At 46.7% G+C, this 16912-nt stretch overlaps 1 pseudogene; it reads left to right on the forward strand.

Annotated features, from left to right (window-relative positions):
* The first annotated feature begins 767 nt into the window (after window positions 1-767).
* LOC120031865 lies at window positions 768-16613 on the forward strand (annotated as a pseudogene).
* The last annotated feature ends 299 nt before the right edge of the window (window positions 16614-16912 follow it).

Consider the following 16912-nt stretch of genomic DNA (forward strand, 5'->3'; position numbering starts at 1 on the left):
TATAATAAAATAATTATCAATATATATATTTTTTAACTGTAACATCGTTATGGCCATGTTATGAACCAATCTAAACATTGAAGAAGACTGTTCAGCTGAAAAGTATGTGTATGCTATCCTGATGCAGTAAAAAATATTATTTATATATAATGAAGGAAGCTTTATGCAACATCTTTTAGACTGCAGACCCATTACAATTTTTGGGGCTTATCTGGATTCACAGGTTTTACGCACCAACAATACTTTTTGGAGAGCACTATGGTCCTCTTTTGATATGGCCTTGTTATGATTATGTGCAAATGATTGATATGACTTGAGAATGTTCATTCACATTTGCAAAAACGTGGTGAAGGATTTGCCTCAGTCCCAAGCTGTTTTTATTTTGGAATTAGAGGATTTTAGCTGCTCTAGCCTGCAGGGAAGATGTCAGACTAGATGTGAGACATGGGGCCTCAGGCTTTCTACACATGCCCCAGATCTACACATTCCAGCTCTTCAATGGCTACAAAGAAAGGTGAGTGCCTAATCTGTGTCCTGTTTGCGACATAGTCCACCGCTGCTAGAACAGACTTTCCATTGACATACTGTTGCCTACAATATTTCTCACTCTTCCACAGCCTACAGATGACAGGTTCAGGATGGCGGCCATTTTGCATGGAAAACTCCTCTCCTTCTCTGTGTCCAGTTGCTATTGTTTCCGGATGGTGATAGAACTGGTCTAGCTCTCCTGGTGGTCACACATCAAGGCAGGGGTGACTCCATGCCCCATGCTCCTGGTAGAGTCCACTAGAGCCCTCATTGATGAGAAACTGCAGATTGTGGTGAAGAACGTTTTTCCCCAAGAAAGGAGATCACCCTTCGTTCCTTTCAGCGCTCTGATGGGAGGCGTTCGGCCATTATGCCAGTGATGAAACGGGGATGGTCAAAGGTAAGAACAGGTATGGTTTTGGGCTTGTGTTCCTACTTTGCCAGGTGTTACTATCTATGTTTGTGATACTTCATGCAAATATATTTTTTTGAAAAATTACAATATTTTGACTCGTTTATCAACTGTACAAATTGCTGTAGTAAAGCAACTGAGTTGTGTTATTGTCCTGTACCGTGTGTGAAGTTGCCGAGGACATCCGTTTTTGTGGTTCTTATGTGGGCTTAGAGTCCATGGGCTTACTGTGGATCATGAGGCCAGTGTCTGGCAGTGAAACACGACCCAGGTACACACACACACACACACCAAATGACATTAAGATATGCCTCTGCTCCTGTATGAATTCTGAATTATTTTCAGTTAACTCTCCCTACATAGTTGACTGTTTTTTTTCTCCCTGTCAGGTTGAGGAAGAAGGACATCTGTACTCCACTGCTGGTCCAGATCTCTGTGTACAGTGGCCACATCAGCCAGGACTTCAGTGAGCAGGCTGCTGTATCCTGTACAGTCGTAGAGCGCTGGTGTATGGCCCCCGTAGTCCAAAAGATAGACATCAACAAGGACGGAATCCAGGGAACCCTTTTTATACCAGCAGGTGACTAAACAAGATATTTTGTATGCAATTAAATATCCTAAAACGCATTACGGTATATCATTAGACCAGAATGTTCTTGAAGTGTGACCAGAATGACCTTGAAGTGTGACGGACTGTTAGATAATGGATGCAAGTGTAACAGATATGTATACTATACTATACTATATTACTGTATATGTTTTCCTCTATAAGGTCCTGGACCATTCCCTGCTGTGCTGGAGCTATCTGGGGGAGGAGGGGCATCACTCCTGTTTGAGCATCACTCCTCCCTGTTAGCATCCCAAAGCTACGTCTCCTTAGTGTTGCAGTACCCCACGGACTTCTCTACAACAGTTGCCATAGGATGCAAGTACTTTGAGGTATTTGTACATTTCATTGTGGAAAAAGATGCAACAGGCCTGAAGTGTGTGTGCTCTGGAGTTTGTTGTAAACCTGTCGCCCCTACTTCAGACAGCCTTCACTATGCTGAGACCATCCCCAGGTGGCCAGTGATAGAGTGGCATAGTTGGCTTCTCACTGGGAATCCTTATCCCTGGCCGTTTACTCTGATGTCATTAACGTGAGTATTCCACACCTTCCTCTTTGAATTTGACTTGTTTGATTGATAACCAGTTAATTAGTGAACGCAAATACTGTAAACAATTATTTTACAGGTGCTCTGTAGACACACCCCTCTCCTATTTGCCAACATATTTTTGGATAATTCCCCTCTTTTCCAGCCCAGATGTATGGTGTGTATATGTGGCAGCCATGTTTTCCCTTTCAGATTGTCCCTTGTGTCAATAGCTGACAGGTACAACATGTGAGTGTGTTTTAACCTATTCCAAAGCAATAGTAAATGACCTCATTTTGGAATGCACTGAAATAGTTTTTTGCTCAAATCCCTAGAAATATGCACAAGATGCACTTTGATGAGAACAACCATTTGATCTGGAGAGACACGATCCAGCCCATCACTGAGAGTGGCCCTAAAGTAGAGGTGATGACATATTTCAGACTGCATTGTATGCACACTATACTGTATGTATTTGTACAGTGAGGAACTGACATGTGTTTGGACCTATTTTTTGACCCCATAGGTCAGGAGGTTAAAGTGTCCATTACTGATGGTCATTGGAGAAGCTGACCAGAACTGTGCCACTGCAGAATCTGTCCAGGATGTAAGTATTGTACATTTTAGTTATTTAGTAGACATTTGTCCAGAGCAACATACATGAGCAATTAGGGTTAGTCACTTCGGGGATTCAAACCAGCAACCTTTCAGTTAATGGCACCACACTTTTAACCACTAGGCTACCTGCCACTACTTGATAATGCATACAAGTTGACACACTAAAAGCCCTATCCCAGATATCACCTGACCTCTGACCTCTATGCACAGATGCGCAGTACAGTATGTTGGAGAGGGCAGGGAACCTGTGTCTTACCCTGGGGCTGATCACCTGATCAAACCTTTCTACACTCCTCACTTCCGCTCCAGCACCTTCCTTAGGCTTTACACCAAGAACAGGGTCAAAGGTGAGGGATTTTACAGAGCATCTCTCATCTGCTCTGACTTACTGTACGGCTAGATCAAGGACCCAGTCGATAGTATCACTAGACATTACACATTACATTACAAGTCTCTGAAAGGGATTGTTTTCCATTAGTATTTTTACCCTACTGTAAAACTGTGATGTGTTTGTTATGCTGATGAATGAGGACCCAAAAGCGACGTAATAGTAACAGAGTCTTTATTCCAGTAATAAACAAATAATGATTCTCCTGGATATTAACAATGGTCAAATCCTCTCGTCAATAGAGAGGAACGACTGGAGACGCGACCACAGACTGCAGGTCGCTTCAGGAAGGCACTGGCCGTAGCTGACATAGACACCTGCTCACACGCAGCATCTGAAGAAGGCAAAGAACACGACAGGGCGGAACAAGGACACAGGAACAGCAAACATCAAACAAGAATCCGACCAGGCAGAAGCGGAAAACAGAGGGAGAAATAGGGACTCTAATCAGAGGGCAAAATAGGGGACAGGTGTGAAAGAGTAAATGAGGTCGTTAGGAGAATGAGAAACAGCTGGGAGCAGGAACGGAACGATAGAGAGAGAAAGAGGGAAAGAACCTAATAAGACCAGCAGAGGGAAGCACAGGGACAAGACATGAAGATCAAAGACAAAACATGACAGTACCCCCCCACTCACCGAGCGCCTCCTGGCGCACTCGAGGAGGAACCCTGGCGGCAACGAAGGAAATCATCAATCAACGAACGGTCCAGCACGTCCCGAGATGGAACCCAACTCCTCTCCTCAGGACCGTAACCCTCCCAATCCACTAAGTACTGGTGACCACGTCCCCGAGAACGCATGTCCATGATCTTTCGTACCTTGTAAATAGGAGCGCCCTCGACAAGGACGGGGGGGGGGGAGGGAAGACGAACGGGGGCGCGAAGAAAAGGCTTGACACAAGAGACATGGAAGACAGGGTGGACGCGACGAAGATGTCGCGGAAGAAGCAGTCGCACAGCGACAGGATTGACGACCTGAGAGACACGGAACGGACCAATGAACCGCGGAGTCAACTTGCGAGAAGCTGTCGTAAGGGGAAGGTTACGAGTGGAAAGCCACACTCTCTGACCGCGACAATACCTAGGACTCCTAATCCTACGTCTATTGGCGGCTCTCACAGTCTGCGCCCTGTAACGGCAAAGTGCAGACCTGACCCTCCTCCAGGTGCGCTCACAACGTTGGACAAAAGCCTGAGCGGAGGGAACGCTGGACTCGGCGAGCTGGGACGAGAACAGAGGAGGCTGGTACCCAAGACTACTCTGAAACGGAGATAGCCCGGTAGCAGACGAAGGAAGCGAGTTGTGAGCGTACTCAGCCCAGGGGAGCTGTTCTGCCCAAGACGCAGGGTTTCGAAACGAAAGGCTGCGTAATATGCGACCAATCGACTGATTGGCCCTTTCTGCTTGACCGTTAGACTGGGGATGAAACCCGGAAGAGAGACTGACGGAAGCACCAATCAAACGACAGAACTCCCTCCAAAACTGTGACGTGAATTGCGGACCTCTGTCTGAAACGGCGTCTAACGGGAGGCCATGAATTCTGAACACATTCTCAATGATGATTTGTGCCGTCTCCTTAGCGGAAGGAAGCTTAGCGAGGGGAATGAAATGTGCCGCCTTAGAGAACCTATCGATAACCGTAAGAATCACAGTCTTCCCCGCAGACGAAGGCAGACCGGTAATAAAGTCTAAGGCGATGTGAGACCATGGTCGAGAAGGAATGGGAAGCGGTCTGAGACGACCGGCAGGAGGAGAGTTACCTGACTTAGTCTGCGCGCAGTCCGAACAAGCAGCCACGAAACGGCGCGTGTCCCGCTCCTGAGTAGGCCACCAAAACCGCTGGCGAATAGAAGCAAGCGTACCCCGAACGCCGGGATGGCCAGCTAACTTGGCAGAGTGAGCCCACTGAAGAACAGCCAGACGAGTAGAGACAGGAACGAACAGAAGGTTACTAGGACAAGCGCGCGGCGACGCAGTGTGAGTGAGTGCTTGCTTTACCTGTCTCTCAATTCCCCAGACAGTCAACCCGACAACACGCCCTTCAGGGAGAATCCCCTCGGGGTCGGTAGAAGCCACAGAAGAACTAAAGAGACGGGATAAGGCATCAGGCTTGGTGTTCTTATTTCCCGGACGATAGGAAATCACGAACTCGAAACGAGCGAAAAACAACGCCCAACGAGCCTGACGTGCATTAAGTCGTTTGGCAGAACGGATGTACTCAAGGTTCTTATGGTCAGTCCAAACGACAAAAGGAACGGTCGCCCCCTCCAACCACTGTCGCCATTCGCCTATGGCTAAGCGGATGGCGAGCAGTTCGCGGTTACCCACATCATAGTTGCGTTCCGATGGCGACAGGCGATGAGAAAAGTAAGCGCAAGGATGGACCTTATCGTCAGACTGGAAGCGCTGAGACAGAATGGCTCCCACGCCCACCTCTGAAGCGTCAACCTCGACAATGAATTGTTTAGTGACGTCAGGAGTAACAAGGATAGGGGCGGATGTAAAACGCTTCTTGAGGAGATCAAAAGCTCCCTGGGCGGAACCGAACCACTTAAAGCAAGTCTTGACAGAAGTCAGAGCTGTGAGAGGGGCAGCCACTTGACCGAAATTACGAATGAAACGCCGATAGAAATTAGCGAAACCAAGAAAGCGCTGCAACTCGACACGTGACTTAGGAACGGGCCAATCGCTGACTGCCTGGACCTTAGCGGGATCCATCTGAATGCCTTCAGCGGAAATAACAGAACCGAGAAATGTGACAGAGGAGACATGAAAGGCGCACTTCTCAGCCTTCACGTAGAGACAATTCTCTAAAAGGCGCTGGAGTACACGTCGAACGTGCTGAACATGAATCTCGAGTGACGGTGAAAAAATCAGGATATCGTCAAGGTAAACGAAAACAAAAATGTTCAGCATGTCTCTCAGTACATCATTAACTAATGCCTGAAAGACAGCTGGAGCATTAGCGAGACCGAACGGCAGAACCCGGTATTCAAAATGCCCTAACGGAGTGTTAAACGCCGTTTTCCACTCGTCCCCCTCTCTGATGCGTACGAGATGGTAAGCGTTACGAAGGTCCAACTTAGTAAAGAACCTGGCTCCCTGCAAAATCTCGAAGGCTGACGACATAAGGGGAAGCGGATAACGATTCTTAACCGTTATGTCATTCAGCCCTCGATAATCCACGCAGGGGCGCAGAGTACCGTCCTTCTTCTTAACAAAGAAAAATCCCGCTCCGGCGGGAGAGGAAGAAGGCACCACGGTACCGGCGTTGAGAGAAACAGACAGATAATCCTCGAGAGCCTTACGTTCGGGAGCCGACAGAGAGTATAGTCTACCCCGAGGGGGAGTGGTCCCCGGAAGGAGATCAATACAACAATCATACGACCGGTGAGGAGGAAGGGAGCTGGCTCTGGACCGACTGAAGACCGTGCGCAGATCATGATATTCCTCCGGCACTCCTGTCAAATCACCAGGTTCCTCCTGAGTAGAGGGGACAGAAGACACAGGAGGGATAGCAGACATTAAACACTTCACATGACAAGAAACGTTCCAGGATAGGATAGAATTACTAGACCAATCAATAGAAGGATTATGACATACTAGCCAGGGATGACCCAAAACAACAGGTGTAAAAGGTGAACGAAAAATCAAAAAGGAAATGGTCTCACTGTGGTTACCAGATACTGTGAGGGTTAAAGGTAGTGTCTCACATCTGATACTGGGGAGAAGACTACCATCTAAGGCGAACATGGGCGTGGGCTTCCCTAACTGTCTGAGAGGAATGTCATGTTTCCGAGCCCATGCTTCGTCCATAAAACAACCCTCAGCCCCAGAGTCTATCAAGGCACTGCAGGAAGCAGCTGAACCGGTCCAGCGTAGATGGACCGACAAGGTAGTACAGGATCTTGATGGAGAGACAGGAGTAGTAGCGCTCACCAGTAGCCCTCCGCTTACTGATGAGCTCTGGCTTTTACTGGACATGACATGACAAAATGTCCCGCAGAACCGCAATAGAGGCAAAGGCGGTTGGTGATTCTCCGTTCCCTCTCCTTAGTCGAGATGCGAATACCTCCCAGCTGCATGGGCTCAGTCTCTGAGCCGGTGGGAGGAGATGGTTGAGATGCGGAGAGGGGAAACACCGTTAACGCGAGCTCTCTTCCACGAGCTCGGTGACGAAGATCTACCCGTCGTTCTATGCGGATGGCGAGTGCAATCAAAGAGTCCACGCTGGAAGGAACCTCCCGGGAGAGAATCTCATCCTTAACCTCAGCGTGAAGTCCCTCCAGAAAACGAGCGAGCAACGCCGGCTCGTTCCAGTCACTGGAGGCAGCAAGAGTGCGAAACTCTAGAGTAATCCGTTATGGATCGATCACCTTGACATAGGGAAGCCAGGGCCCTGGAAGCCTCCTTCCCAAAAACTGAACGATCAAAAACCCGTATCATCTCCTCTTTAAAGTTCTGATAATCGTTAGAACACTCAGCCCTTGCCTCCCAGATAGCTGTGCCCCACTCCCGAGCCCGACCAGTAAGGAGTGATATGACGTAAGCGATCCGAGCTCTCTCTCTTGAGTACGTGTTGGGCTGGAGAGAGAACACAATATCACACTGGGTGAGAAAGGAGCGACACTCAGTGGGCTGCCCAGAGTAACATGGTGGGTTATTAACCCTAGGTTCCGGAGACTCGGAAGACCAGGAAGTAGCTGGTGGCACGAGATGAAGACTCTGAAACTGTCCAGAGAGATCGGAGACCTGAGCGGCCAGGGTCTCAACGGCATGACGAGCAGCAAACAATTCCTGCTCGTGTCTGCCGAGCATTGCTCCCTGGAACTCGACGGCAGTGTTGAGAGAATCCATAGTCGCTGGGTCCATCTTGGTCGGATTCTTCTGTTATGCTGATGAATGAGGACCCAAAAGCGACGTAATAGTAACAGAGTCTTTATTCCAGTAATAAACAAATAATGATTCTCCTGGATATTAACAATGGTCAAATCCTCTCGTCAATAGAGAGGAACGACTGGAGACGCGACCACAGACTGCAGGTCGCTTCAGGAAGGCACTGGCCGTAGCTGACATAGACACCTGCTCACACGCAGCATCTGAAGAAGGCAAAGAACACGACAGGGCGGAACAAGGACACAGGAACAGCAAACATCAAACAAGAATCCGACCAGGCAGAAGCGGAAAACAGAGGGAGAAATAGGGACTCTAATCAGAGGGCAAAATAGGGGACAGGTGTGAAAGAGTAAATGAGGTCGTTAGGAGAATGAGAAACAGCTGGGAGCAGGAACGGAACGATAGAGAGAGAAAGAGGGAAAGAACCTAATAAGACCAGCAGAGGGAAGCACAGGGACAAGACATGAAGATCAAAGACAAAACATGACAGTGTTGTTGCAGTGATCATGTTGTGGGGAGGGAAGTCCAAATGGAGGAGGATCCTGGAGTTCCTTCAGAAGAACCTGTACCAAAGATAGGACCCCTCTGTCCCCTCAGAGCTGTGAGATCCTCCTGGACTAACTCCATTATAGTTGTAGCTTCATTATCTGTCAGGGCCCTATTCTTGAAATTAAAGAGAGACAATATTGGTTGGATTTGTTTTTACTCACCAGGTGGCAGCATTGTACAGTCTCTTAAATGACTTGTAGTTGTCATAGTAGTCAATGTCCTGACAAATACAAGGAGGAAGAAGAGGAGATGGTCGACATCCGCCTTTCATCAAAGTCCTTATGGGGAACCCTTTCTGTTTAAAGACCTTGGGTCAGACCATGGCTGCTCGGTCACGGTTGAGTTGCGGTCTTCCAGCCAACCTGGTTTGGATTCCAAACTCCTGTGAGGTAACATGAAGTGTTATTGATATCAGCTGAGTTGGAGAGAATGAACACTGCTGCTTTTAACTCTGATCAACTGCATACTTTTTTATTTTTTAGATGTCACCCATATATTCTCACTTCAGACTCCATTCTGGCAAAGGGGACCGATGGCCTAAACATCTCCATGTGTTGCACATATATTAAACCAATAGCCTGGTCTGGATCTGTTTGTGCTGTGTTGCTCCTATGGTCATTGTCATCCCAAACATCGTCATGCACAAACAGATCTGGGACTACGTAGGCTACTAAACCAATGCCTTTTCTAGTGATGAAGGATAAATTCCAATCTGGCAACCCTCCGTGCCATTGATCTAAGGCCTTGTCTAGTGATGAAGGAAAAATACCCAATCTGGCAACCCGCCGTGCTGTTAAACCTTTACAGACTCAGCAGCCTTGTGGTGTGACTTGGCATCCCCCCCTTCCCCCCTATTATTATGAGGAGGAAGTAATCCAGCGCCTGTATCCCATGCATCAGACACACTCTCCGGCCCGCCATGGAAAACATTCCACTGGCAGCCCCTCAGCACGGCCAAAATGGGCCAAATTCCTACTTTTGAAACTCCATTGAAAGAATATGTTCATGTTGTGAGCCGAAAAAGGGGAATAATAGATTAAAGCTATTTTAAAAGAAAACATTTGCATTAATCATTGTCACACATGGCGGCGGTAGAGAAGAGGACGGAGGGGAGGGGTTTAGAGACACAGTCAGAAACTCCAGATGTTATGTTCAGATGTTCTGATTTATGAGCTATAGAGCCAGGCACAGTGTGATGCTATTACCCAGATAATGATGCCACCTAGTGACCATGGCAATGTACAAATCCTGTAACTCTCTGGTTAGGGTCCATGCCATGTTAAAGTGGGCAGCCCACAGAACACTAGATCTAGAATCCCTACTCCCCAGGGGCTGATAGTGAGGTAGGATTTTAGAAATGTGACCCACCCACTTTTAGTGGGGAGGTGGAAGGGAGGGTTGAAATACTTCCCTGTCCATCCATAGAGTTTTGACAGACTGATATAGCATGTGTAATGGTTAGGGAGCCTGGCTTTGACAGTGAGAGGGGAGAGGGGGGATGGTGCCAACAGCGTGTGCGTCTGCGCTCGCGTGCTTGTGTGTGTGTTTGTTTCCTATGTGTTAGTCAGGGAATGGGATACCTCAGTGTATCCAACAGCCAATTACACAGTATGAGGAGGGTAGAGTCCAACCCATAACAACCTACATTAACAGCCTGCATGAGCTCATGAGATCAGCCTGAAATTAAATAAACACACTACCACTACTTTGAATCATGTCACCAAAAACAGTTAAAACTACGTCTCAAAACAGATCAAATAAATAAAAGCTGTTTAGTACATTTACGTATGCCATGCGTTCATTTGATTGGGTTAATATATGCGTCTGTCGCTGTTTTTGCCCTCAAAGATGAGTTTCACAGCATAGACTGTCAATCTACTTCTTGCCAAGCACTTGCCCGTTTTGATGTGGTTTCTTGGGGAAGGCTTCTCCTCCAAAACCCCATAATGCTCAGTAACCGAAGCGGCCACATTTATCACAGCTCTTGGAATTCTGGCATTCTGCTCCATGTTCTCACAAAATGAATTTGTTGTGCATAGCACCCCTGACACAGTCGATAAGCGATGGGAGATCGTTGTCAAGGAGGGAGTGATGAGGCTTAGGCATGAGGTGGTTCTCTCTTACTCCCCCATACAGTTCTTATCTAGTATTGTTATGTAGAGGTGCTTAGTTCTCATGAGAGTTCTGGTATTGTTACGTAGGGCTGCTGGGTTCTCATGAGAGTTCTGGTAGTGTTGTGTAGAGGTGCTGGGTTCTCATGAGAGTTCTGGTATTGTTACGTAGGGCTGCTGGGTTCTCATGATAGTTCTGGTATTGTTGTGTAGAGGTGCTTAGTTCTCATGAGAGTTCTGGTATTGTTACGTAGGGCTGCTGGGTTCTCATGAGAGTTCTGGTATTGTTGTGTAGAGGTGCTGGGTTCTAATGAGAGTTCTGGTATTGTTGTGTAGAGGTGCTGGGTTCTCATGATAGTTCTGGTATTGTTGTGTAGAGGTGCTGGGTTCTCATGATAGTTCTGGTATTGTTGTGTAGAGGTGCTGGGTTCTCATGATAGTTCTGGTATTGTTGTGTAGAGGTGCTGGGTTCTCATGAGAGTTCTGGTATTGTTGTGTAGAGGTGCTGGGTTCTCATGAGAGTTCTGGTATTGTTGTGTAGAGGTGCTGGGTTCTCATGATAGTTCTGGTAGTGTTGTGTAGAGGTGCTGGGTTCTCATGAGAGTTCTGGTACTGTTGTGTAGAGGTGCTGGGTTCTCATGATAGTTCTGGTATTGTTGTGGAGAGGTGCTGGGTTCTCATGATAGTTCTGGTATTGTTGTGTAGAGGTGCTGGGTTCTCATGAGAGTTCTGGTATTGTTGTGTAGAGGTGCTGGGTTCTCATGATAGTTCTGGTAGTGTTGTGTAGAGGTGCTGGGTTCTCATGATAGTTCTGGTAGTGTTGTGTAGAGGTGCTGGGTTCTCATGAGAGTTCTGGTACTGTTGTGTAGAGGTGCTGGGTTCTCATGATAGTTCTGGTATTGTTGTGGAGAGGTGCTGGGTTCTCATGATAGTTCTGGTAGTGTTGTGTAGAGGTGCTGGGTTCTCATGAGAGTTCTGGTACTGTTGTGTAGAGGTGCTGGGTTCTCATGATAGTTCTGGTATTGTTGTGTAGAGGTGCTGGGTTCTCATGATAGTTCTGGTATTGTTGTGTAGAGGTGCTGGGTTCTCATGATAGTTCTGGTATTGTTATGTAGAGGTGCTGGGTTCTCATGATAGTTCTGGTATTGTTGTGTAGAGGTGCTGGGTTCTCATGATAATTCTGGTATTGTCATGTAGAGGTGCTGGGTTCTCATGATAGTTCTGGTATTGTTATGTAGAGGTGCTGGGTTCTCATGATAGTTCTGGTATTGTTGTGTAGAGGTGCTGGGTTCTCATGATAGTTCTGGTATTGTCATGTAGAGGTGCTGGGTTCTCATGATAGTTATGGTATTGTTGTGTAGAGGTGCTGGGTTCTCATGAGAGTTCTGGTATTGTTGTGTAGAGGTGCTGGGTTCTCATGATAGTTCTGGTATTGTTGTGTAGAGGTGCTGGGTTCTCATGATAGTTCTGGTATTGTTGTGTAGAGGTGCTGGGTTCTCATGATAGTTCTGGTATTGTTGTGTAGAGGTGCTGGGTTCTCATGATAGTTCTGGTATTGTTGTGGAGAGGTGCTGGGTTCTCATGATAGTTCTGGTATTGTCATGTAGAGGTGCTGGGTTCTCATGATAGTTCTGGTATTGTTGTGTAGAGGTGCTGGGTTCTCATGATAGTTCTGGTAGTGTTGTGTAGAGGTGCTGGGTTCTCATGATAGTTCTGGTATTGTTGTGGAGAGGTGCTGGGTTCTCATGATAGTTCTGGTATTGTCATGTAGAGGTGCTGGGTTCTCATGATAGTTCTGGTATTGTTGTGTAGAGGTGCTGGGTTCTCATGATAGTTCTGGTAGTGTTGTGGAGAGGTGCTGGGTTCTCATGATAGTTCTGGTATTGTTGTGTAGAGGTGCTGGGTTCTCATGATAGTTCTGATATTGTTGTGTAGAGGTGCTGGGTTCTCATGGGACGTCTGATATGCTCTGTTTCAACACAACCCTCTGCAAGGGCCTTTAACTAAATTTGTCCCGGTGTAATCCTACAACAGGTGCTTGCTTCCCAACTTCCCAAGGGAAAATGTGTGTGTGTGTGTGTGTGTGTGTGTGTGTGTGTGTGTGTGTGTGTGTGTGTGTGTGTGTGTGTGTGTGTGTGTGTGTGTGTGTGTGTGTGTGTGTGTGTGTGTGTGTGTGTGTGTGTGTCATTTAATAATTTTTGTTCCCCATTTTATGTTCCTCAGTTTAGTTAGAAAAGCAATGGTAGATACAGTAGTCACAATAGGTCCATGATAGTTATAATGCCAATATGATACTGATGAGATCAATTTGTTTCAGACCATTTCCGTCGATCCATCTGAAATTTGATATATGAGCATTTACATATTTATACTGAACAAAAGTCTAATTGCTACATGCAACAATTTCTGGGATTTTACTGAGTTACAGTTCATATGAGGAAATCAGTCAATTGAAATAAATACATTATGCCCTAATCTATGATGCCCTAATCTATGGATTTCACATGACTGGGAATACAGATATGCATCTGTTGGTCACAGATACATTTTTAAAAAGTATCTAGTTTGACCGCCATTTGCTTCATGCAGCGCGACACATCTCTTTTGCATAGAGTTCATCAGGCTGTTGATTGTGGCCTGTGGAATGTTGTCCCTCTCCTCTACAATGGCTGTGCGAAGTTGCTGGATATTGGCGGGAACTTGAACACGCTGTCATACACGTCAATCCAGAGCATCCCAAACATGCTCAATTGGTGACAGGTCTGGTGAGTAGGCAGGCCATTGAAGAATTGGGACATTTTCAGCTTCTAGGAATTCTGTACAGATCCTTGCGACATGGGGCCGTGCAGTATCATGCTGAAACACGAGGTGACGGTTTAGGATGAATGGCACGATAATGGGCCTCCGGATCTCGTCACAGTAGCTTTCAAATTGTCATCAATAAAATGCAATTGTGTTCGTTATGCCTGCCCATACTATAACCCCACCGCCACCGTGGGGCACTCTGTTCACAACGTTGACATCAGCATACTGCTCGCCCACACAATGCCATATAGGTGGTCTGCTGTTGTGTGGCCGGTCATACTTACTGCCAAATTCTCTAAAACAACATCGGAGGTGGCTTATGGTAGAGAAATGAACATGAAATTCTCTAGCAACAGCTCCCTGAAAACTTGAGACATCTGTGGCATTGTCCTGTATAACAAAACTACACATTTTAGAGTGGCCTTTTATTGTCCCCAGTACAAGGTGCACATGTGTAATGATGTTTAATCAGCTTCTTGATGCTGTTTAATCAGCTTCTTGATATACCACACCTGTCAGGTGGATGGATTATCTTGGCATAGGAGAAATGCTCACTAACAGGGATGGAAACAAATTTGCGCAAAACATTTGAGAGAAATAAGCTTTTTGTGAGTATGGAACATGTCTGGGATCTTTTATTTTAGCTCATTGAACATGGGACCAACACTTTACATGTTGTGTTTATATTTTTGTTCAGTGTACTTTTTTCTTTGGATCATGTGGTTTAACTACTTGGGTACCCCCAACTAAGAATTCAGGCAACACTAAATCTAGGTCATATCTAGAAAAGATTCCCTTGTGGTAACGGTTGGAATTTGCGGATACTGGATGCCTGCTGGGTCTGTTTTTGTTACACCTCAGCATTTGATTGGTCCATTAAACATGGGCTCACAGGTGTTTTACAGGTACTGATTGACTTCCACAAGGCTGGAGAGGAGACCATGAACAGCTCAGACGTGGTTGCTTCAGATATAGTTGCTTACATGTGAATCACTCCATTTCTTTCATCAGGTAAAGATAATCTTTCACAAAACTGATCCTCCTGAAGAGCTATGTCAGCTCACACAAGCCCTGGCAGGGGCCCAAATGAGAGCGGAGCACGCTGCAGTTAAATCACATCTGAACTCATCACTGTCACTGTAATGTAGGCTGTGACAAACAGCATTTTCCATCTCATATCCAGCATTCGTTTTTTTGTGTCGTCGTCATTTATTTGATGACACATGGGATTGATGCAGGCAATATAAACAGAAAAAGGAATGTTTCAAGCAGGGCTCGTTCTAATTGAAATGTGTTCCAGATGAGTCAGAGTTCTCAATCACATTGTGCGTGTCAAGGTGTGTGTTGGGGGGGTCAGGGGGTGTGTTGGGGGGGGGGGGGGGGTCAGGGGGTGTGTTGGGGGGGTCAGGGGGTGTGTTGGGGGGGTCAGGGGGTGTGTTGGGGGGTCAGGGGGTGTGTTGGGGGGTTTGGGTGTGTTGGGGGGTCAAGGCATGTGTTGGAGGGGTCGGGGGGGTGTTGGGTGATCAGGGGGGGTGTTGTTGGGGACAGGGGCTGAGTTCGGGGGGGGTTGGGGAGTGTATTGGAGGGGACAGGGGGTGTATTGGGGGTCAGGGGGTGTGTTGGGGGGTCAGGGGGTGAGTGCCGGTGGCTATATCCCTCAGGGAGTCTTTAGCTGCACTCTCTGGTGAGGGTCTGTTGACTCTGTCAAATAGCTGTTGGCATGGCCCACTGATTAAACGGTAGAAGAAAAGAAGGAAGGAGAAGAGGGGGTCAGGGGGTCAGGGGGTCAGGGGGACCCAGAGGCCCCTGATCACTTTGGCATGAGGCCGACCGAGACCTACAACCATTCAGCCCGCCAGGGACGTTTTTGCTACTGAAAAATATCAAATCTGTGTTCTTACTGGACAAGTTTGGTAGTATACCTCCACGTTTCTCTCTACACCAAAATGTTTTCTCTACTGAACACCACCCAGCAGTTAATGCCAGAGGAGCAACAGCCTTATCACGTGCCCACACTGCCCCTTACTGCCCAGTCCCCACAATAGACTCAGTGTATTATCTATGTGGTTACAGCAGTCTGTTTTTAATAGACTCTCTCACTTTGGACATTGTGCAAATGTATCTGCCATCACAGGCTTGGGTTTCTCTCCCCTTGTTGCTTGGCATCTTTGTGGAGGCGGTTATCACACAACTGATTTTTCTATTGGTTGTCGTCCAAGGAGAAACTCTTGTGTGATTTTCTTGGAAAACATAAGAAGATAACTGTGAATAATGAGTAAACAACTGGCTCCATGAGGTGTGCTGACTGGTGGAAAACACCTTGAGAATAAACACTGCACTTTCCTGCGCTGAGGTTTAAGGCCAATGGTTACTGACCCAGAAACAGACGGTTGGACTGAAACAGTCAAACACTTGACTGTAAATTAACTCCAAACTGTTTAGGTCCTTGGCAGATTTCCATCCTAGCATTTTCTCTGTTTATTTAAGAAATAATCATTAAAGGGGTAATCCGCAGTTGAAACAATAACAAAGCATAATCCCCGCCCATGTTTCGGTAATACATTTAGCTGTGAGATAGGGCTGGAGAAATGTAACCACTCTCAAATTCATAGACAGAGCTATGGATGCAAGGACTGACCGTTCATGATATAAAAATTACAGTTTTAACTTTGTTTTGATGCTGTATAGTGTTTGTTTACATTTACTTTGTTTACAAACATTGGAGTAACTAAGCTCATGAGGCCTTTATAAGTTATATTCTTCAAGAATCAATTAATTCATCATTAATGTATACGTCCAAAAATGAATGTATCAGCTGCAGACTGTCCCTTTAAGTGACTATAGTATCTGTGGTCAGCAGGCTCTGTTTTCTCTGTAGCCATCTTCGTATGGTTTTAATGTGCATCGTACTGTTGTGTCAACACATACAGGAAACCCAGTGTTAGGCCTCGACGTACGGGGAATTAAAGTGCGTCAGTGTGCACATACAGTACCTGTGTGCTTGCGTGCGTGTGCACGTTCGCGCATTCGTCTTTGTGTGTGTTCCCCTCAGATGCGCTCCAACCCACCCCTGAGCTGCCAGTCACCAGAGGCAGCAGGGCCATTATGTGTGTGTATGTGTTCAGTGTGAAACTAGCTGTGAAGACGTGTGTGGCCCTCGGGGAGCCAACCTGACCCTGTGAGCCGTTTAGTCAAACTGCTTATCCTTCCATTTCAACACGCCATCTGATTTGTATTTCAGGGGAATGTCCACCTACAGTATGATGGACCTTAGGGGTATGACAGTCTCCACTTGATGACCTCATCAGTAAGAGACACATGTAACATAACCTCCCTAGATCATCCCTTAGTCGTCACCGCTGGGTGGTGGTGCCTTATGGGAGTGGTGCCTTATGGGAGTTTTTAGCGGTCTCCATCTGACAGACATTGTTTGACCAAACACACCCCAGGCTTTATTCCACAACGGGGAAAGT

The sequence above is a fragment of the Salvelinus namaycush genome, chromosome 38 (assembly GCF_016432855.1).
Source record: "Salvelinus namaycush isolate Seneca chromosome 38, SaNama_1.0, whole genome shotgun sequence".
In the NCBI taxonomy this organism is placed as follows: domain Eukaryota; kingdom Metazoa; phylum Chordata; class Actinopteri; order Salmoniformes; family Salmonidae; genus Salvelinus; species Salvelinus namaycush.